General features: G+C 41.2%; 1 long non-coding RNA gene across 1 annotated transcript in view; it reads left to right on the top strand.

Moving 5' to 3' along the window:
• Positions 1 to 7,110: 7,110 nt before the first annotated feature.
• LOC123515573 overlaps positions 7,111 to 24,804 on the top strand; it is a 424,563-nt gene continuing 406,869 nt past the window's right edge. Inside the window, exon 1 of the long non-coding RNA XR_006677906.1 lies at positions 7,111 to 7,373. This is a non-coding gene — a long non-coding RNA (uncharacterized LOC123515573). The remainder of the gene's footprint in view (positions 7,374 to 24,804) is intronic.

Raw genomic sequence — 24,804 nt, 5'->3', positions numbered from 1 at the left:
CTTAGAAGTAAAAACAAAAAGAAAAAAAATAGACAATGAATGAGTAGAAAGTTTTGGATGTTGATCAAAAAGAAAAGAAATCATGAAATAAGATAATAAAGAAGAAAGTGAGAGGCATTATGGCAACGAAGAAAATAAATAGAAGAGGGAATTGCAGAGATAAATGAAAGGAAGGAAATATAAAAAAAAGACGCAGAAAAAAGGAAGGAAGAATCAAGGAAAAGGAAAGAAGGGAAGTTCCATAAAATAATAAAGAAGGAAAAGAAATTCGTGGTGAAGAAAAAAAAGAGGAAATGACGAGAAAGGAGATACTGTACTGATAAAACGTAAAGAGAAAAGAGAAAAAAATGAGTAGCTAATGAAAGGAAAAGAGAAGAAGGAAAAGGAATGAAACTTAAACAAGGCACAAAATATAAGGAAAAGGTAAGAATCAAGAACTAAAAACTGAAAAAAAGCGAAAAGAAAAGGGGAAAAAAAGTCACAGTTATCATGAACGAGGAAAAAAAAAAAAAAAAACGTGTTTGTCATAATTTGAGAGGCGACGTTCAATCAAGAAAAATACGAAAAAAAACACACAAAAAGATATCACACGAAATGAAGTTATGAGACGAGAACAGAAACCTTGACACACACACACACACACACACACACACACACACACACACACACACACACACACACACACACACACACACACACACACACGTAAACACATGCTTTCTATTAACAAGAGCGGAAATTGTGCCTATACTAATAACTGAAGAAGCCAGGCCTAAGCTCGTGCAGTCAATACAAACATTTCCCGCTGACGTGAGGAGGAAGGGGATTTACACTCTGGAAAAGGAGAACAGAGAGGAGAACGAGGACAAGGATGCTGGCAAGGAGACAAAAGACATAGGCGGGGACAAAGAGGACAGAGATGAGGTGCAGAGGTCAGGACAGATGCTGAGATTAAGAAGATGACAAAGGCGTGGAAGTGGAGCAGAAGGAAGAGGAGGAGGAGAAAAATGTATAAGAATTGTTGAAAGAAGAGAAGGAAACGAAAGAAGAAATGAGAAGGAAAAGGGAAGTGCTAATAGTTAGGTGATAAAGAAGAGGAGGAGGAGAAGGAAAAGGAGGCGGGATAAGAATAGTTGAAAGAAGAGAAATGAAAGAACGAAGAGGAGAAAGATGAGGACTAGACAGGCGATAAGAGAAGAACATAATATGAGGACGAGGAAGAGAAAGACTAAGAAAAGATAGGAGGAGAAGGAGAAGATATAAAAAATGAAAGAACGAAGGAAAGAACGAGGTTAAAGAAGACAAGAATGACAGGAAATGATAAAAATTGCAAAATGTGGAAGATGAGGAAAAGAAAGATCAAGAGGAGGAGGAGGAGCAGGAAGAGGAGGAGGAATAAGAGAAGAGACGACAGGAATAATAAGAACGAGAATGAGGACAGATGCAGCTTAGCCTCTTTAGCTTCATGATGCGTTTCCATATTCACTCTGGTTACTATTTGGTGATTCTATACATCTTCAGAAACTTATGTGGGGATTGAAATAGTGAAGACTCTGGCCATTGATATTTTAGCTTCCATAGACCCTTGCTAATGAAAATAAAACTGATCATACCCAAAACTCAAGGTAAAAATGCGTCCCAGCACTGAAGAGGTTAAGACTGGTAAAGGCCACAAAGAATACCTTCATAATAATCTTGATATGACACATTTATTTCTACCACAAGTAAAGATAAGTGTAGAAGTGCGTCGTTTAATTGCATAGAGAGCATGTGGTTTTATTTGTGTTATTATGAGTATGATTTAAAAGATTGTTTTTTGTTATTCTTTTCTTATATACTTGTGTGTGTTGAGTGGAGAAAGTGAGTCCTGCTTTCTCTCTCTGGTCATGTCTTTAAGTAGAGTATTTTCAAGACATTTGTCCCTGACTTTTGGCTAACTCAAGCACTCTTTTAGGAAACTGGGAAGTGGGCTTTTTTTTTTTTTATATATATATGTTTTTTTGTTGCCCTTGGCCAGATTCTCTTGCATAAAAAAAAATATATATTACTAACACAATACCGTCTCGTCAGATCTAATGTGTACTTTCATGACTTCACGTCCCGGTCACCCAAAGCAGTGAAAAAAAAATAAATAAATAAATGAGAAAATAAATAGATAGATGAAGAAAGCAAATTTAGTAGATGAACAATAGATGAGTAAGATGTAAACAGATGAAATAAAAAGGTAAAAGGTAAAATTGAAAGAAAAATAAGATGTAGTAAAATAGAAAAAAAAAAGAAAAATGCAGGGGAGTAAATATATAAAGCAAATGAAAAGATGTAAGACACCATTAGATGAAAAAGAAAACAAAAACGTACATTAACAGATGAAATGATAATGAACTTGCAAGAAAGAAAAAAAGAGGAAAAGGAGGAAGAAGAAGAAGAAGGAAGAGAATAAGAAGACGAAGACGAAGAAGAAGAAGAAGAAGAAGAAGAAGAAGAAGAAGAAGAAGAAGAAGAAGAGAGAAAAACAGTAAATAATTAAAACACCAAAAAGAAGAAGAAGAAGAAGAAGAAGGACAAGAAGAAGAAGAACAAGACGAAGAGAGAAAAAAGTAAATAATAAAAACAACACCAGAAAATGAAGAAGAAAAGGAAGAAAGAGAAGAAGAAGAAGAAGAAGAAGAAGAAGAAGAAGAAGAAGAAAAAGAAGAGAAAGAAGAAAAATTCAATAACAAAATGAACACCAAGAAGAACAGTAACAAGAACAAGAATCAGAACAATAATAACATCAACAATAACAACAACAACAACAACAACAACAACAACAACAATAATAGTAACAACATCAACACCACCACCACCACCACCACCACCACCACCACCACCACCACAACAACAACAACAACAACAACAACAACAACAACATGACCCACAGACCGACAGTACTTGCATTAACTCGTATCAAATTATTTTTCCCCCTAGAGCTGGGAACAATGTCATTTTTAGAGGCATCACTTATTTTTTGGAGTGATTTGTTCCTCTCTCTCTCTCTCTCTCTCTCTCTCTCTCTCTCTCTCTCTCTCTCTCTCTCTCTCTCTCTCTCTCTCTCTCTCTCTCTCTCTCTGTCTGTCTGTCTGTCTGTCTGTCTGTCTGTCTGTCTGTCTGTCTGTCTGTCTCTCTCTCTCTCTCTCTCTCTCTCTCTCTCTCTCTCTCTCTCTCTCTCTCTCTCTCTCTCTCTCTCAGGTCTGAAGTACACGCTCGTCTGTAACAACACGGATGGAAGTACAGAGAGAGAGAGAGAGAGAGAGAGAGAGAGAGAGAGAGAGAGAGAGAGAGAGAGAGAGAGAATCTATATACCTCTCATCTCTCATCAAATGCAACATGTACTAAGGACACACAAAACACGTAAATAGACACATAGATACACACACATTAAAAACAAAAAGAGGGTGAAAAAACGGTATTTTCGGGCAGGCTCCACGCGTCCTTAGTGTGTCTCTCAGCACCTGGGTAGTGAGTGAACAGTCTTGCTTTCATGCATTCACAATAGATCCTGGAACACAGATACTGGAACCGGACTGAACGCAACATCTGTCGGGCTTCCGTAATGAATGTTAGAGCTGAGCGCCCAGCGGACAAAGGACGCGCCGGGGACCCGTTCACTCCTCATGACAGCGGCGCCCATCACACGGAGTTGTTAGTGCGCCGTCGGGGTGTATGTAGGTGCGAGGCGTTACCTGTTATGAATTTTTAAGTAACTAAGGTGTTGTTCTCAAACTCGGATTAATTTTGTTGCGGAAAGAGTTTTTTTTTTTTTTTTGAGGTTTCGCGTTTCTCGTTTTATTTTTGTCCTTTTTTTTTTTTTTCTTTTTAGTTCGGGTTGAGTTTTAACGCGCGCGGGCTGCGGGGAGGTAGTTGAAAATATATGAATGAACGAAGGACTTGCGTTGTGTTGGTTTGCGTTAGTGGTGGTGGTGTTGTTGGTAGTGGTAGTGGTGGTGGTCTCGTAAGCGTCTTTGTGAGCGCCTCGTCCTCGCCCTGCACAGGCTGAGTCCCCGGAGGTTGTGGCTTCGTTTGGGTTTATATCAAACAAATATACACAGACTAACTAAGCTGCAAGCAAAACACCGCGGATCCTGAGGCAGTGGGGGCGAGAGTGCTGCCGCTTGTTACTCGGAATTAACACTTTACCTACGTAAATACACGCGTCTTCTTAATGGGCGGCCACTGTCTCTTTATTTATTTTTTATTTTCGTGGCTCTTACAGAAAATTGTTCATTCTATAGGCCACATTTCTCTTGTTTGTTACAGTGTCTTGCTTTGTAAATAAAATTAAAACTGCCTATGTATGTGCACTTGTCATCTTAGTAGGGAAACACAATTTACCTTTACACGTGACACTGAAAAAAAAAAAAAATGTCCCCGTCTTTTATATCCATCTGATGCATAAACACATTAAACCTGTGATACTCGTTCACGTACTTATGAATCAATTTATTTTTTATTTATTGATACCTAAAGGGAAGAGTTCCATTCATTACGTGGGCCTTGTTTGCTTTTACCATAAGGGTTCGCGCTTAGAAAAAAAAAATTATCTTATATATTTGCTCACATGCAGCCTGGCACACACACACTAGGGATACAGAGAAACATCAAGAGCAGCAGCAGCAGCAGCAACGGCAGTAGCGCGTATCTCGTGAAAGGCGCGAGTGAAGCCGCTACAAAAAATCTCATCGTCGGGGAAACAAGTATGTAAAAGGTTCTGAAATACGATATGAAGTCATAGGCGTTCAGCGCATGGCGCACATTACGTTGTTATGTAATGCGGCTGAAATGTGAATGGGGCCCTTAGCTAAGGTGCGGTCAGTTGCGGCTGAAAATGGTCGTCATTAAAATCGATAATGGTTGGCTGAGTGGTGACGTCATCGGCCGGCCGCTGGTCATCCCGCACTGTGCCGCGCCAGCCGTCCGTGTTTTTCTTACGTCTTCGTCTCGCCGGCCAGCCAGCCAGCCAGCCAGCGCGGTGACTGGAGGTGAGGCAGGAATAGGCGGAGGAAGACGCCGCACAGATTATGTAATTGTTCAGCGTCATCAATGGATTTTTTTTACGCTTAAGACGCACTTTTTTTTAGATAATCCACACACACACACACACACACACACACACACACACACACACACACACACACACACACACACACACACACACACACACACACACACACACACACACACACACACACACACACACACACACACACACACACACGTCCAGCACCTCCTTCCCAAAGCACGTCACTTCCCCGGTATATCCCGTCAGTCTTGTTCACCATTAGCATCACCCTTTACCTGAGCCGCTATAGGCCAGCAGGTGCGCCTCCAACCGTAAATGTATATGTATGTATGTATTATATATTTCCTTTTACGTGTCGCTAAGTCTTCACTGTGGAGCGGCGGCAACGTTGTGTAAGGTGAGGCTCGGAGGGAGGCTGTCGGCAGAGAGCACCGGCGCAACCCAATCCCATTTGCCTGCCAATATACACTCGAGGAGAAGAGACGCTTTCCGGAATAATATCGTCGCACACTTTCCACTGCTTGTCTCCCCCGTGAACTGTGTACACACCAGAGGAGGCCGTCGCCTGGTCTGTCTGTTATGTCTTGAAATTTCCTCCTCTTCCACATTATCGATTATTACTGAATGTGCAGCAGCTTCCTCTCTTCCTTCCTCTCGCTCTCACTCTCACTCTCAGTCTCTCTCTCTCTCTCTCTCTCTTTCCCTCTCTCTCTCTCTCTCTCTCTCTCTCTCTCTCTCTCTCTCTCTCTCTCTCTCTCTCTCTCTCTCTCTCTCTCTCTCTCTCTCTCTCTCTCTCTCTCTCTCTCTCTCTCTCTGGCCTGTTTCTCTCTCACTGCTGGTCCCTTCCCTCGTCCCTCCTTTCCTCTCCCTCTCTTTCTCTCTGTGTCTCCTCTCTCTCTCTCTCTCTCTCTCTCTCTCTCTCTCTCTCTCTCTCTCTCTCTCTCTCTCTCTCTCTCTCTCTCTCGACTCTCTCACCCTTCTCTCCGCCCCTTTTGCCTTCTCCACCCTAACCATCCACCCTTTCGGCGCGAGGTCCCTCCCCCTCCACTTGAGCGATCCACCGCCTCTTTTGTTCACATGGCCACTATGCACTTTTTACCTCGCGTGGTTGAAAGTATTCGTAAAAGAACCGATCGCCTTGAGTCCCCGAGCATCGTGGCAGCTTAATAAGGGAGCAGGGCAGAGAGGTCGGGCTGAGATCAATACGGGAGGCACATTAAGGCCAAACCTGGACTGATAAAGCTTTCATCATGCAACACCGGAGGAGGAGGAAGCGGAACACCCATCTGCCGTCACTCACACACACACACACACACACACACACACACACACACACACACACACACACACACACACACACACACACACACACACACACACACGCTTGCATTCACGCATACGATCGATAGTCTCATTTTATTGTATGATCACTTGTAAATAATGTTCGCGTAATTACCACATGCGCAAACACTCAATCCATGCACAGATTACCTCTACAGATGCTGCTGCTCTCTGCCAATCCGCAGCAAGTGAACTTACAGCCGTGAAGTACACTGGGTTAAAGCGAAAAATATAAAACTGGGGATTAAAAACTGGAATCGTTCTTCTCTCTCTCTCTCTCTCTCTCTCTCTCTCTCTCTCTCTCTCTCTCTCTCTCTCTCTCTCTCTCTCTCTCTCTCTCTCTCTCTCTCCCTCTCTCGGCCCCCTCCTGTTTGGGGTCTTTCCCGGCCCTCTCTTGCTGCCAGACCTACACTCCTCATGGTGTTTCTTTCCCTCTCAGTCAGTCGCTCGCCTCTTTTGGGTCTGTTCTCGGCTCCTGAGACGTGGTGGGGGCGAAGCTGCAACGCGTGAGAGGCGATAGGGACAGGTAGAAGAGGAGTTAAGAAGGAGGTGACGCGTCGTGCAGCGTGCAGGCGGGTGAAACGCAGCTGGGCGGCCACCACCCATCGCCCCGTCCCCACTTCACTGAATGATCGCCGGCAATAAAAACCTGTTCTACCCTACCTCCCTCCCTCCCCCTCGCTCTTCAACCCTTTCTGCTTGCATGATGAAGGCAGGCAGCCCTTTAACACGCAGTCATGTTGTGCTTGTGGTCCTAACCGAGCGTTTTGGGAGGAATTCGCGCTAAATTCACACCTGAAGAAGGACACTGAAATGGCGGAGGCGTTTCGGCTGGATCTTGACGATGTGCAAATGGCGGAGGATTATTTTAGCGGCAAGTTGAACGACATTCCCGCTATTTTTTTCGGTGGTGCTTTGTTTATAGGGTTCCAGAGCGGAGGGCTGCCAGTGCGCGGATGATCGTCCTGCTGAGGTTGGTGCAGTGTGCCTGTTAGCAGCATTACCGCCTTGTGCTTTGATCCTGGTGTCCTCATTGCCAGAGAGAGAGAGAGAGAGAGAGAGAGAGAGAGAGAGAGAGAGAGAGTTAACAAGCAAGGCAGACATACAAAGTTATAGACAAACCGTGACAGATAGGCAGTGATAGACAGACAGACAGCAGCCGACAGGGACAGACAGATAGACAGACAGACAGAGGTACGCAATGATAGACAGGCAAAGTTCCAGAGAGAGAGAGAGAGAGAGAGAGAGAGAGAGAGAGAGAGAGAGAGAGAGAGAGAGAGAGAGAGAGAGGTAAGGAGGAAGAGGAAAAAAACATGGTAGTCAGGTAAAAGAGCCTTCTCACTGAACTGACTAGAGCTACTTATGTCTCGGATGGACAGGTCGTCTTTAAATATCATGCACACCTGTGACGTCATTGCATCAGCCTGCGTCCTATTTACCTCATGCATTGGCTGTGCTTTTTAGTGTGTGTGTGTGTGTGTGTGTGTGTGTGTGTGTGTGTGTGTGTGTGTGTGTGTGTGTGTGTGTGTTTGTGTGGGTGGGTAGGTGGGAAGGTGGGTGGATGTACTGGTAGGTGTGTCGGGGGTTGGGGTAGGAGAGAGAGAGAGAGAGAGAGAGAGAGAGAGAGAGAGAGAGAGAGAGAGAGAGAGAGAGAGAGAGAAGCGGTGAACGGCGTCGGTGAGTGTCGGTCGGCGTGGTGCGGGCGGTGTCGGAGCTGCAGCGGCCACCACCACCTCCGCTTCCGCGATCTCCGACTCTCGCTAGTCTCGCTTGGATATTGCACAAAACTCCTCATCCCGGGCAGCGACGCAGGGTACTTTTCCCGAGATAGTTTTGAGTAGTGATAAGCACAGGAAGCACGTGGTCTCGGCTGGGCTGGGAGGCGGAGGAGGAGCAGGAGGCAGGATTGAAATAAGATTATCATAGTTGCATAATTTTTTTTCCCCATCGTAATTGGATAGAGCATTTACTTGGCGCTTGATCTTACAGACGCTTTGCTCTTCATATGTTAGTTTTTAGATGTAATTCCTGTATTATTTATCGCTGTTGAAGGTGTCACTGCAGGGAATTATGTAGTGTCGAGCGTATATGTAGAGAAGCACCGCTAGGTTGGTGACACACACAGAGGAGCGGAGAAAAAGCAACGCACGTACTATTAGTCTCGCCGCCGTTGTAATACTGTTTGTCATGTTAAGCCTTTCTCTATCAAGTTATCCAGTACATGTGTTAAATATTTATGGCATCATTTATCGCCACCTTCCGCCGCTCGGTAATTTACGAGGAGCCAAAAGAAAATAATTGCTGGCCATTACAAACTTCGGCGCGTGTAACATCCCCGGCCAGACCCCCAAAAAAACTCCCGGCGTTCTCCTCCCCCGCGTGAAGGTGAATGACGAAACTGTGTGAATCTGGAAGAGTAATGCAAACTGCCCACTTACACTATTCCTGAGGTGAATTCCGCGTATGAGTATTTTTTTCTTTTGGGCGGGAAGCAGCGTCCGCGAAAAAGCTATGAATAACAACGAGATGAAACACCGCGGAGGGCAGCATAAAGACCTCTCAATCGGCCCACTTTGCAATTACCCGGAGCTTTAAGTTGGCTCTCCGGTCGCCAGGCCTGACAAGAGGCTGCCGTAAAAGGCTCAGGAGCTCAACTTTTCGCATCCGTCGTGATCAACTGCAAGGAAAAACTCACACAAACAAAACTTTATTGTTCAAGTCCTTTTGATTCAGAAGTTATGCAGGAAGGACCCAGCCTGCCTGGTTTGTTTGTTCCACAGATGTTTTATTAACATGGAAATTATATCACGGGATGGAAGGAATGAACTTTAGAAAATGTATGTTTTTTTCCGTGTAATGGAATACAAGTAAGCCAAGCACCTGTAGCGAGGAAGTGCTAAGTGCGGTACCTGTTGGCCACACATCTGCTTGTATTTAATGGAACAGGCTCGTCTTATATCGGGAAAAATGTTCCTGTCGGGAAATGAAAACTACTGAATGCACTTATGCACTTTGACTTAATGATTTATGTAACATGCAAAGGTGGCAAAACACACACACACACACACACACACACACACACACACACACACACACACACACACACACACACACACACACACACACATACTAACATACCTAATGATGTGGAATGAAGGTCACGTCACTGCTGCAGACACGTACACAGATATAACACAGCCATTGGCCACCACCGTACATTAGCAGAACGACGACCGTGAAGTAGGTGCGAAGAAAAAAAGAAGAAAAAAAAGCAAGACCGGACTCAATAACTTAAAACTTGTTGAGGCGGAGGAGCAGCGCAGGGAAATAAGCCAGTGGTCACAACGACTGCGTTAAGAGGCGACTGTTTTCGGGATCAGGAAAACCAGGGAGAGAGAGAGAGAGAGAGAGAGAGAGAGAGAGAGAGAGAGAGAGAGAGCAGGCAGGCAACGACGGAGGAAGGGAGGAAGGGAGGGAGGAAAGGATGGAGGCAAGGAGGGTCTGCCTGGGTATGGGTGTTTCTCATAGGAAGGGAGGGATGTAGGGAGGGAGGAAGAGAAACTACCTGGGGTGGCTATGGGCATGTTAGTGCTTACAGCGAGGGAGGGAAGAAGGCAGGGAGGGTTTGGGGGCCTGAAGGGTAAAGAAGAAAGCAGGATGGATAGATGGGTGAGAGGGGGAGGTTGAAGGGGGGTGCAAAGAATGTTTACAACTGAATGAGAGTTGCTTTCCCCGGCTGTCCGTGGTGTCCGTTGTGTTACCGGGCCGTGGTGAGGGAGTGAGTGCATCTCTCGTGTTCTCATCCGTCTGTGTTCCGTCTGTGTTTGTTGTTCTATCTGTTCCGTCTGTGCAAAGATATATTATAGTATATAAGATTACATTTTGTCGAGTGATCTATGGTTGCACAGCATGTAGGTAGTACGTATTCCACTTGTGCAATTAAACTCTGCCTACACCTACAGGAGTCCGCTGTCCTCGAGGCAGCTTTCCAATGTAGAGAACAGTAGTCCACATAGGAGGTTTGCAAGAACACTCAATCACTCCCTACATGTGTGTGTATGTGTGTGTGTGTGTGTGTGTGTGTGTGTGTGTGTGTGTGTGTGTGTGTGTGTGTGTGTGTGTGTGTGTGTGTGTGTGTGTGTGTGTGTGTGTGTATGTAGAATGTAAGAGTGCTTTTTCTATACATGTGGTATTAATGATATTGTTCATAATAATAATAATAATAATAATAATAATAATAATAATAATAATAATAATAATAATAATGATTATAACAATAATAATGATGATAACAACAAAAGCAATATCAATAATAATATAGATATGTAGATAATGTCATGTAAATGATAATAATATATTCTACTAATACTACTACTCCTCCTGGTGCTGATGCTACTGTTATTATTGTTGTTGTCATTGTTGTTTTTATTGTTATTGCTGTAGCTGCTTCTGGTGCTGTTGCTGCTGTTACTGCTGCTGCTGCTGCTGCTGCTGCTGCTGCTGCTGCTGCTGCTGCTGCTGCTGCTGCTGCTACTACTGCTACTGTTACTGTTACTGCTACTGCTGCTGCTGCTGCTGCTGCTGCTGCTGCTGCTGCTACTACTACTACTACTACTACTACTACTACTACTACTACTACTACTACTACTACTAACAACAACAACAACAACAACAACAACAACAACAACAACAACAACAACAACAACAACTACTACTACTACTACTACTACTACTACTACTACTACTACTACTACTACTACTACTACTACTACTACTACTACTAGTAAAAAATCACAACATTTCTGACACTTTGCCATTTGAAGAAGTATTTTTTTCAATGAGAGAAGGCAATATACTAAATAAATTAACGTTTAAAGTTGAAAGGAAGGAACTTTTATCCTGATATAAAATAAATGCGAGAATATTGTAATGATAAAATAACAAAAACCATAAGAATAAAAAAAAAGTTATAATTTTGATAACAACAATGATAATGATAATAATAATAACGATAATAATGATAATGTAAAAATAATTATAGTAACAATAATAATAGTAATGATAATAATGATAATAATAGTGATGATAATGATAATAATAATAGTAATGCAGTTATCAGTATGAAGTAGCAATCACTGCATGGAGAACAGATTAGTCAGACAACGTGAAATTAATATTGATTTCAGAACAGATCACACCAAATCACTACTAATGAGACTTGCGCGGACACACACACACACACACACACACACACACACACACACACACACACACACACACACACACACACACACACACACACACACACACTACACGTAGGAAGTTTATCAATATAGTTTTTTTTTTTATTTCCAAGCTCGTTATTTTTAATGTCGCGTTCAATCCTTTAGTCTTGTTTTATTCTCTCTGCTTCCCAATGATGTTATTTCTTCAGAGACATATTGGGAAGCTGTGGTCTGGACGTGTCTCACCGCTAATGTCTAGAAAACAGTAGGAATAACAAGTAGCAAAGGGTGAGAAGTGGTAAAAGTAGAATTAACAGGAAAACAACAACAGCAGTAATACCAGTAAGAATAATAACATTAGTAGTGGCAAGGATCAGTAGGAGTAGCTGCAGGGTTATAAGTGTTAGTTGTTGTTGTTGTTGTTGTTGTATTTTTTATGGGTGTTTTTGTTTTTTAGGTGATATTGACTTTTTAGTACTGCTGCTGCTGCTACTACTACTACTGCTACTGCTCCTACTACTGCTACTACTAGACTACTGCTCCTACTGTTTATTCTTTTTGTATTATTATTATTATTATTATTATTATTATTATTATTATTATTATTGTTGTTATTATTGTTATTATTTATACTATCATTATTGTCATTGTTTTTTGCTCTTGTTGTTGTTGTTGTTGTTGTTGTTATTATTATTATTATTATTATTATTATTATTATTATTATTATTATTATTATTATTATTATTATTTTACTATTACTATTGTCATCATCCTTGCAATTTTTTTTTATAATATATTCATTTTACTAAACCTTTTTTTTTTCCGGCTCTTCTTCCTTCCATTACTCAAGCTTCCATCACCCCCGCTCCCCCACCACTTCATCACCAGCGCCACAGTTATGCACACTCCAAAAATAGGTAAATGAAAAATTGAATAAATAAAGTAAAATGAAAATAACACACACACACACACACACACACACACACACACACACACACACACACACACACACACACACACACACACACACACACACACACACCACCTTCACCTTCGCCTCTTCCAAAGATGTGTGTCAAGCAGGTGTCTGTGTGTGTGTGTGTGTGTGTGTGTGTGTGTGTGTGTGTGTGTGTGCGTGCTGGTGTGGACGAGGGATGAAAACTGGGAAAAATTAGACGAAGTGTCCTTGAAAGCATCGTGAGTGAATGAGTGAGTGAGTGAGTGAGTGAGTGAGGGAGGGCGGGAGGAAGGATAGGCAGGCTGTGGGTGGCTGGGTGGCTGGGTGGGGTGTGGGGCAGAGCAGGCGGTCACTCCCGTCCGGCCTCATTATAGTCGGTTCACGTGTGCGAAAAATAACCTAAAGGGGCGCTCACCTTCCAAGTCGGCAGTCCAACAAACAAGCACAATTTCTGGCGCTCGATATTTTAAACCGCCAGTGGTACGAGTTGTTGGTGGCCATGTGGCAGCTGGCTCCTCTCCTCTCCCCTTCACCCAGACCCCATCCCCTCCTCCGTGCCCCCTTCCAGCCTCCCGTGCCCTCGTGAACACAGCTTCCTCCTCCCCGCCGCTGCTTTGCCACAACTGTCTAACTCTCTCTGGAATTACATTTTGTCTTCCCTCCCTCCTGTTTTGCCTTCACAGCCTCCCCTCGTCGCCCTATTAGGCCCTTAAGTGCACTAATTATGTTTTTTTTTTCGGTGTACCTTTAACCTGTAACCTGAATGACTGAGGAATTGTTTTATTATTTTTAGGTGTCTGTCTAGTGCTTTTCTTTTCTCTCTCTCGTGGTGTTCAAAGCCCATGGTGACAGGATGTGAGGGAAGGATACAAGAGAAGGTTGATTATCATTGTTTTCTGTCGATTTTTTGGTTTGGTTAGGTTGGGTTAGGTTAAATTTGTTGAATTTTTTTCTTATTTTGCTGACGGCTGCCTTTAGTGTTCTGTTTAGTATGTGATGGTTTGTTTTTTGTGATTATTTTTGTTTGTTTAGATTAGGTTAGCTTTGGTTTGTGGTGAGGGGATTTAGGCATCTTACTCCCGTGTTCAGAAACGACTTCCCCTCTCACAACGACAATTTTACAAGGCCACAGAGACAACTAATCAAGTTTTCAAGACAGTTTCTCCTTTTAGTAAATTAGAAATCTTGCCAATCCATCACCAGAACTATAAGAATACTCCTAAAAACGAGAGTATCTTCAACCAGAGCATTTAGAAAGCAGTGATAGTGAGAGCAAAGCGTTTCAGAATACAGGCATTTGTTTTATTTTGTTAGTCTTGCGTGAAACAGTTTTCATGATTCTTGGTTCGTTAGATCATGTTAGGTAAGGTGTTAGTTAGGTTAGGTTAGGTAAGGTGCAGGTTAAGTAATACGTTTGGGTATTTTTTTGGTGATAAGACTTTTTATTGTTTTATTGTTTTCTAAATTCAGTGTGTTTTCAATCATCCACTTGCAATAGTTTTAAAATATGTATGACTTTGCCTCAGTGATATAGGAGTGACAATTTACCACTTTGTTTTTGGCCTGCTTGACTTTTTCCCTCATAAGTATTGAGGAACATAGTTTGAATTTTTTCCTATATATGCTTCGATTTATTTCTACAATCTATAAGTAGAATAGTGAACATACATTAATTTTATCCCATAGATAGATGAACAACGTATTTAGTTATTTTATTGTATTTGTTTATAGGTCTGTTTATTATATTTCTTCATCATCACCATCATCATCTTTTTTTTCTTCTTCTTCTTCTTCTTCCTTTCATCATTATCTTATTTTCGTTATGTATTTTCTTTTATGTGTGGGTCATTAAAGTGAAACTAATATGTATTGAGTGCATGTCCTTGGTTTCTCTCACGTCGCCTGAAGCACGGAAACACTCACACACTAACCAAGGGGTGTAATAAGTGGGTCCTCACAGTGTCCTCACAGGCAGACAGTTTGGAGTGTAGCCTTTAATATATATATCAAATTTTTAAGGAGAAACTGAAATGTATCCATGGCAAAAAGTCTGTCACTGATATTTAAGACTTCACAGTGCATAAATTCGAATTATTTTCTTAGTTTTAGGAATTAATGTTTTAAGGAGTTTTATTTTCTTTGCACTTTACGAGTGTGGACAGTTTTCCCAGGCGGGCACAATTGATAGAGGAAAACAAAACTTTTAAGGTGGAAATTATATCTCTGTAATTTTGCTATATATTATAATTTTACGGAAATGTGTAAATATTTATCTATTTATTATTCTTGTTTTATACTTTCGTTACCCTCATCGCCCTCGTCTCTTCCTGTCCCTCTGTTACTTTGAATAGGAGAGTGAGAGAGATTGATTTTAGTATTATTCTTTCACTTATTAATGTTGGTGTTTCTTTTTCACTGAAGGCTATGAAGAGAGGCCATTTTTTTTTACATTACCTCACACTACAAAAAAAGATAATGTGAACAGCTTTTAAATAGTAAAGTGTGGGAGATAAATTTTTCGTGTTATTTTTCACTCATTAATATTGATTAGTTTATTTTCTCCCTTGTATCGCCTCATAGTACTTTAAAGAAGAGGGAAAATACACAGGTCTTAAATAGAGAAGTGTGGGAAATATTTGTAATCTTTTATATTTTCGTCCTAATACAGTTTATGTGAGTCTTTTTACTGAGAGCTATAAAGGCACTTCGGCACTATCACCTCACAAAATAATTGCACACCTTCACTCACCTTGATCCTCAGAGATCATTAATACAAAAGCAATTATTTCATTTACTTCATAATCACAAATGCAGGAAGGAAATAGGAAAAAAAATGGATAAAATTAACCATTAATGCATCATATTAAATTACCTGGTGAACTTGAATCGGCCTTGTATTCTTTGGAAGATTGTGTCGAACCAGCACAGTTGTTTCACTAACTTCCTAGACATTTATATATATATATATATATATATATATATATATATATATATATATATATATATATATATATATATATATATATAAATGTAGTAGTAGTAGTAGTAGTAATAGTAGTAGTAGTAGTATGTAAAGGGAAGGAGAAAAGAAAAAAATAATGCCACCGAAAATTGTGTGTGTAGAGAGAGAGAGAGAGAGAGAGAGAGAGAGAGAGAGAGAGAGAGAGAGAGAGAGAGAGAGAGAGAGAGACTGACTGACTGACTGACTGACTGACTGACTGACTGACTGACTGACTGGCTCACTGACTGCTTGATTGTAGTTCCCTCCCTGCCTTCCTCCCACTACACACACACACACACACACACACACACACACACACACACACACACACACACACACACACACACACACACACACACACACACACACACACACACACACACACACACTGCACTGCCAGCGTAAAAAAAAAAAAGAAAAAAAAAAGACCTGCATTCCCCTCCCTAGAGTGTTCATCATACACTACACTACGCTACACACACACACACACACACACACACACACACACACACACACACACACACACACACACACACACACACACACACACACACACACACACACACACACACACACAAAACTACCCGGAGAAGGCGTAAAAAACCCGCGGACTTTACTCTTTACTCCAACACGGTAACTCTATCATGCCTCCCTCTCACCACCTCTGCCTCCACTCACCCCCGCCACCCACAACTCGAGTATGCTGATCACTATGCTGAAAATAACAACGCGGGTAAAAATGGCATCCGCTCCGTGTATAAATCACCGCCCTGGCCTCACACCGCCGTCTCCCTCTGGGCTACCTAGAATGAAAAATAAAATGGTTATATTGGGAATTTTCTTAATGGTAGCATAGTAAAAAGTGCGTGGAAGTTTGACCCAGTGACACGATGAGGTAAAAAAAAAACTAGGGTATGTTTTTTCTAATATTTTCAGACTGCGAAAGGTCAAGGGAAGAAAAGTAAGCAAATTAAAACAAGAAATGTGGAAATTGAATGAAAAAATAAATAAATAAAAGAAATTGTGGACGTAATTAACGCAAAAGCACTCACTCAACTGGGACAAGGTCGATCACCTCACGCGCGTGCAAGTTTTTTTTTTTATTCTTTTTTATATAATTACTGAGTCATTGATGGTTTTCCTCGCTGATGTGAATGGTACACTCATATGCTTCCCTATTGATTACGCCGCGTCATAATCAGTGGTAATGTGCTGCACTCACACACACACACACACACACACACACACACACACACACACACACACACACACACACACACACACACACACACACACACACACACACACACACACACACACACACACACACACACACACGTCACTTTTTTTCCCGCCACACTCCCGGCCATTCCATTCAGCCGCTTGAATAAAGGTCGTCTTGGGGTGGATCTTTTTTTTTTTGCGCTTATTTTTTCTTCCCGTCCACGTGGAGGTTGTTTGGGTCTGGGATGAGATAAATAGAGAGGCGTGTGTGTTTTTTTGGTGTGTGGTGTGTTTGATCATTGTTTGCCTCTTTAGTAATGGAAATTTATGCTGTTTGATTTTTTCTTGTTCCTTTTTTTCTTTTTTCCTTTTTTTTTTTTTTTTTTTGCTAAGAGGTCGATTAAATTTATGATTGTGATACCTTGTGAGTTTTCCTCGTTGTGCTTAGTGAGTGTGTGCATTAGCAGTCTCTTACACACACACACACACACACACACACACACACACACACACACACACACACACACACACACACACACACACACACACACACACACTATGTACGTAATGATTAATTAGTATATTAAAGTAAGGTTGCAACACTTGCGCATTATTATTATTTTGCTTTCTAGAAAAAAAAATATGCTATTTGCTCGGGTTATCTCCTTAGCTGTATTATTTTGGAGGTGTATGTATTGAAGAAACGATTGCACGAATTGGTACATTGTTTTTATTTTTGTTGTTGTCGTTGTTGTTGTTGCTGGTGCTGCTTGTGCTGCTGGTGCTACTGATTTTGATATTATTATTATTATTATTATTATTATTATTATTATTATTATTATTATTATTATTATTATTATTATTAATATTATTATTATTGTGGTTGTTGTTATTATTATTATTATTATTATTATTATTATTATTATTTTATTATTACCAGTATTATCATCATTATTACTAGCATTACGTCATTTAAGAGCCAGTCCCTCAGAGTTAGCAGAAGCCTTTCCGTGGCAAGTTGAGGCTACAAGTTGATTACAGTTTTACAGTCAGCACTAAGCTGTCAGGGAGGGTGCGTGGCGCCCGGTCGCCGGCGCTTCTCACCCCCCGCCGAGACTGGCCGCCGAGGAGCGTTGTCTCCGGCAGCAAGCAGCAGGGTGCGGCGAGTTGGCGGTGCGGTGGCCGTGCATACAGAGGCTGGCTTCTGCTTACGCTTGTATCAGGGAGCTTGCTGGGGTTGTGATCCACGCCACGCCCTTCTCAAACAATGTGATGTATAGAGAGGTAGATAGGCAGGTAGACAGACAGACAGACAAATAGATAGGTACATAGTTAGATATTGTAGATACATTTACACTTTTGAACATTTATGTCTTGTCTAATTGCAAAATGGTATAATATATAACAAGATCATTGATATATTAAAATACGACAGCTTTTCGGTACAGATAGAGAGATAAATAGATAGATAACTATTTGCTTCATGATGTACAGTAATTTCAAAACTTTATATAAGATATCCGTGTTCTTCTCTTAGATACAATTGATTTTAGTTTAGATTTTATGTGCGTATTTTTTCTGCATTCAGTCGTATATTAAGTTTAATTTAATATTTAGTCCCTGAGAGCCTCGCCTAATAATGCAGTGAGTAAAGTTGAAATGAGGGACGCTAACCTAACCCCAGATTTCGGTGCTTGACTCTCCCCGGGAATTACTCATTAGTCACACGCTCACGGTAATGACAGGCACGCTCACACACACACACACACACACACACACACACACACACACACACACACACACACACACACACACACACACACACACACACACACACACAGAACTGCAGTCAATCAAACAAGATATGCAATAGGAGTGTGGAAGCTTGCAGCTTGAGGCTCAGAAAGAAGCTTTGCCACTCGCTGCTGGTGCTGCTGTTTATCTTGTCCCCGGGCAGCACTTCATGATTGCTTCGCATACGCAAAGAACCTTACCGCACTCTAATGAGACATGAAAACTTGGGAGTTTTCTTAACAGTGTTGTCTAGTGAGTTAAAAGGTTGGGTTTAATTTGTTCTAGTCCCAAAGCGTATTAATTATTACTATTTTTTTATAGATTGATTGGAGCTCACGTTTGTTTAGAGGTGTTAAAGTCTTCTTGTACTTTTTATTTTTGTTTCTGGAAGTCTAGTAAAGCTTTGAAGAGGTGATGATTGAAATGCAGTTCACATTTGTACGGAGACATTCAAGTCTTCTTATATTGTATTGCCTTCTTTTTGTGAAAGCTTTGTCAAGGAAGAGGATCTGGTGTCGTTTCTAATATATTTTGAACGTTTGTACAGAAGACTTGTAGTGTTCTCATGTTGTTTCTGCATTTTTTTAGTCTTTTTTTTTTAGGGAAGAAATTGATGTATAGTTTTCTCGATTCATGAAACATTTGCATAGTTCATTTAAAAATCAGTATTTTTTTTAACATGATCCGTGGAATATTCATTTATTGTTTTTTCAGCATTTTCTGAAAGTGTTGTTGAAGAAGAGAACACTGCATGACTTTCTTTATAACAACACCGCGTTGCACTCAGAACAGAAAGTCCACGTTGATATTGAAGTAAGAGATCATTGCCTCGTGTAATCATTCTAGACACCACCATCCTTTTCCTCGCTGACACAGGTACGCCCTCCTCCTTTTCCGTAGAAGGGAGAGAGAGAGAAAAGGGAAATTGAATTGCTGCTTATCTGAGTTGCACATAACCGAGGGGGACGACCGCGGCGATGTATGATTTAATTGTCCATTGCTTTCTATTGCTTCGTCTCGTGACTACCGAAAAAAAAAGGAAAAGTACAAGAATCTTAACAGGATTAAAGGTGTTTTTCTAAATATTTCAATCACCAGGGAGTCTTAGAGAACAGTTAAAATAAACCTGAAATACAGCATAGGTACCGGTTTGGGATGCAGGGAGGGCTCGGGTGGCGGGGGCCTGAGGGTGTATTGGTAGGGGATGGGGGGAGGGAGATGATGCGTGATGAGTGATGGGCTGGCCCCTCCCTGCTCTTCCCTCCCTCACCCTGACCCTCCCTGCCTCTCTCCCTCTCGCCCTACCCCTCTACAACATTCTCGAGGTGCCAGTCTGACTTATCCGTCGTGGGAATATCAGAGCTATGCCTTGCTGCTGCACGCGCGCACACTCACACACACACACACACACACACACACACACACACACACACACACACACACACACACACACACACACACACACACACACACACACACACACACACACACACACACACACACATGTTCTGTATACTATGAGAATACGATAGTGACTCCTGATGTGATTGATAGAATAGTTCAGACGCATTACCACTATTGTGCCGAGGATCGCAATAAGCCAGGTAATGTATTAATGTTCGGCTGAGGCGGGGGATGGTATATGCAAGTGTTGTCCCGACGCTCGCATTAATAGCCGTTCCAGGCGTCACCACCGGCTGATACCATTACGAACGGTCCACTCATAATTCACACCCACACTATTTTATCTACCAACTCAAGTAATAGTGTCGGAACGTTCTTTTTTTTTTTTTAATACTTTGTTTATTTCTTTGCTGTGTTTTTAAGTGATGGGAAAATTAGTGATGCTAGTTTTTCTTTCTCTTCTCTAATAGTGTTGGAATGTTCTTTTTACTAGTCTGCTTATTTCTTAGTGTTTTAAAGTGATGAGAAAATCAGAGTTTGTATTTTGTTTTTTCGTTCTCTCTCTCTCTCTCTCTCTCTCTCTCTCTCTCTCTCTCTCTCTCTCTCTCTCTCTCTCTCTCTCTCTCTCTCTCTCTCTCTCTTGATGGCAGCGTAGTAAGAGTGTCAGAGTATTCTTTAGTTTATCTTACATTTTGGCTTTTGCTTTGTGAAGTTTAAGTGATATGAAAATTGGAGTTTGTTGTAGTTTTTCTCTTCTTTTTCCTTCACTCTTTTTGCATAGTAAGAGTGTTAGAATCTTTTTTATATTATGTTTGATCTTTTCAGTGTGGAATATAAGTGATGAGTTGTAGTTTTCTTTCTTTCTTTCAGTGGCAGTAAGTTAAGAGTGTTCGAGTATTCTTTATCTCATCCTGATACGGAAACAAGACATGTATTTTTTTTTATTTCTCTTACTGAGAGCACAGTAAGAATTTAGAAATAATTTTTACCTTATGTTTGAGTTTTTAACACAGCGTTTGATACGAAAATAAGACCTGCAGTTATTGTTTTTTTCGTTCTTTTTGACAGCCTCGAGTTCTCTTCCCAGCCGGTGACGTCTATAAAACATAAACTGCGTGCAGATAGTAGGTGGCCGCACTGCACAGCTCCAGTTGCATCAAATTTATGTTTTTCATTAGAGAAATTTATGTCTGTGGCTGCCGTGATGTTCCCATTTTTCGGGAAATTTTTGCCTCCTTTATGACGTAATTCATAGAGCATATTGTCGGTGTGTGTCGTTGGGGGCGTGTTTAGGTTCCACCACGAGATGATTAGACGCCGGAATGGCCTTCTTGATATTTACAACGCTCTGCCGAGTCGTGTGATCCGGCCAGCATTTGGAATGTGACTGATATTTAATGGTCCTGTGCCCTTTTGACCCGCGGGAAATCTCTGTATTGCTTTGATGAAATTTTCCTCCATAGCGGGCTGACCTGTGATGTGCGGCCGTGGAGGTACACCGCAGTTGTTTCCTCTCACACACCCTCAAATCACAGCCCGCAGCACATCAGCATAATGTCCCCATAATACAGTTGTATTAATAATTTTTGCCCCAGTGTAGAGATTCATCATTTAGCCTTTTGAGTGCAAAACTGTACAACACTTAAGGCACTGTAGAGATGCTTTCACAACTCTCAGAAGAAAGAGAAAGAGATTAAAAGAGTATTTTCCATTGCATATCTAGTGTCATATTTAGAGATGTCTAGGGAACTAAAAGGTGTGCTCCAGAGTGCTTTGTGATTAAGAAACCATGTGTCGAGTAAGAGTGGAAGAGTTAATATACAAAAGCAAAATGATTAAATACATACAATGAGCGCTGAAGATAATTTGTCTTTCATGATAAAGTTATAGAACATTTTTTGTCTTTATATAGAGATGCGTCATGCTTGCACAAGTAAGATAGGAGTGTCAGAATAAAGAGTTATTCGTTCTCTGTTGTTATTAGCTGCATTAATGCAATATAGTGTTCTTCATTAAAGAGTTTCAGTATAGTCTTTTCTCCTCCGATGTAGAGATGCATCATAATTAATTAAGAAAAAGCAAAATGACATGAAATAGAATCGTTCATCTGATTCTCTCTCTCTCTCTCTCTCTCTCTCTCTCTCTCTCTCTCTCTCTCTCTCTCTCTCTCTCTCTCTCTCTCTCTCTCTCTCTCTCTCTCTCTCTCTCTCCTATTATTAGTTATGCTGAAGATAATGCAATCTTCATTATTAAGATACATCACATTTTTCACCTGTACAAATGCATCATAATTGAATAAGGGAAAATAAAACATCAAGATATAGACGCCATCTCTCCTATCACTCCTTGTTGTTGTGAGCCACACTGAAGATAATGCACAGTGCTTAGCAAAGTTACATGTCATTTGTACCTTTTAGACATTTAACACAACAAGTAAATAGGTGTCTGATTATGAAAGACACGAATTCTTCATCCCTTTACTCTTGTCATTAGCCTTTATTTATTTATTAATTTATATATCTTCTATATATGAAAGTTTCTGGCAAAGAGCGATGGAAGAACTAGTAAAAATATGTCCACTGGAGATGCCACACCCTAGAAGAGACAACTTAAAGGTCAAAATCTAAAATCAAATGGATAATTGTCTCAAAAAACTTCCTGTACAGTGAAGCTAAAGTGAAAATTAAGATCCTTCATAATATTACTTTTTTTTTTCCAGAGATTGTAATAAGTAAAACCAGTGTGTGGAATTATTGTCGTTTCTCCCCCACCCCGCTGAGATAATGTGCATGATGTGTCCAGCATATTGCCATTGTACTGCATTTTTTAGAAGCAGAGATTCATCATAAGTAAAACAATTACCCTTGTATAGAATCATTGTTCCTCCTCCCCTTCTAAGATAATGAACATGATGTGTCCTCTATATGAAAGTTACGAATATACAATACTCTTCCTCCAAATAGATTCATTATGAGTAAAAACGGAACATTTGTACAGAATTACTGCTTCCCTAATAGAATAATGTGTATATTGTCTATATTAAAGTCATACCACATTTTTTCTCCAGATAGAGATTCATCATGATAATTAAAAACAGAGGCCTGGTATAGACTCCTCCTCCTTCTCCTCCTCCTCCTCCTCCTCCTCCTCCTCCCTTCGTTATTGGCCGCACTGAAGATGAACGAGACTCGAGGTTATTGGTCAAGTCTGCTTCCTGCGGTGCACAATATCGCCTGAGTGGGAAGGTTGGTTGGGATGGGTTGGGTTGGTGGGGAGGAGAGTCTCTAAATCCTATTCTCCTCTATTTGTTTAGCCTTCAACTTTTTCCTCGTCCAACAGCTTGCTTTGGGGGATTCACTCTTTTATTTCTCGCTTCATTATTTTCTCCCAAGATCGCCAAGATGTGTGACAAGAAAGGGGGAGCGTGAGGGAGAGGGAGAAAAAGAAAATAGGGCTGAAAAACGTTGCTTTATATTTCAATTTGAGTCTCGCTAGGAAAGGTTAAGCATCAGTCATGGCGTCCTGGAGTGCCCGTCGGAAAGTTTTAGCTGTGGTCTCGCGTTATCTTCGTTGGAGCACACCAGACGCTTTCCCCTGATCCAGACCGACAAATAGGTTTATATATATTTCCTCGACCTCACTCACACTGCTAGAATGCGTCACCCACTCGCAATCGTCTTTTTCCGCTCCCTTAAGCTCTTGCCAATGTTCTTTTCTCATCGTGTCTCTGGAGTTTTGAAGTCACTTGCAATATTCTTTTTCTTTACGTATCTTTAAGCCAGTTGTAATCTTTCCGCCTCCTTTCCTGGATTTTCTTTAGCTGTAAGTCAATATTCTTCATGATTTCCTCTTTTCCATGGAATTCTTAAGCTTTAATAGTCAATGCTCTTGTAATTTCGTAAGTCACAACTTGCAATATTCGTCACTTCCTTCTTGAATTTATGGAGTATCTAAGCCACGACGTGGAATGTTTTTCACGTTTTTCTTACATCCCTGCAAATTTTAAATCATAGTCCGCAGTCTTCGTGTTCTCACGTGCACAGAATCCATAAACCACAAAGTCTAACAGTGTTCTATATAATGTTTCAATCCCAGTCCCTCAAGGTCACAGAATCCCTCCATGTTCTCATCTTAACCCCATAATCCATAAGTTGCAACATGTAAAACTCTCCCATACACTCCTTCATTCCCAGTCCCTCAAGGTCACAGAACCCACAACTAGGACCTCCCGTGTTAGTACTCAGACTCCTCCTTCCTCCTCTTTCTCTGTCTCTGCTGGTCCTCCCTTCTGGTTCTACGTAGAGGCGCGTATGTACCCGCTGCCACCGCTTCAGGTATCCCAGGGTTGTATGGAAATAATCTCTCCTAATGAATGTCAAATTAATCTAATTACTCCGGACAGGTCACATCCTCACTTCCGTGTGCTAATTAAACTAGACTGTTTAACAACCGGGATTTGGCTGTGTCGGGTCACGATGTGTATGCACGAGGGAGAGATTGTCCTGATGAGGCAGCAGCAGAGGCGCGGAATTGTATATTACGCCAAAGAAAGAAGGGTTGTTTGTCTAGGTGTATGTGTGTATTCATGGTCTGCACTGCTGATAAGGGAGTGAGGGAATGGTACACACACACACACACACACACACACACACACACACACACACACACACACACACACACACACACAGTACGTGCTATTTAGATGGGTTTGATGTGTATCTTTATATAGTTTTTTTTTCTTTATTCTGTGTGTTGCGTATGAGTTTATTCATGGTCTACGCTAGTGATAAGAGAGACC

Source organism: Portunus trituberculatus, chromosome 39 (genome assembly GCF_017591435.1).
Source record: "Portunus trituberculatus isolate SZX2019 chromosome 39, ASM1759143v1, whole genome shotgun sequence".
Classification (NCBI taxonomy): domain Eukaryota; kingdom Metazoa; phylum Arthropoda; class Malacostraca; order Decapoda; family Portunidae; genus Portunus; species Portunus trituberculatus.
Note: the sequence above shows the minus strand (reverse complement) of the source record. Positions and strands in the feature narration are given on the sequence as shown.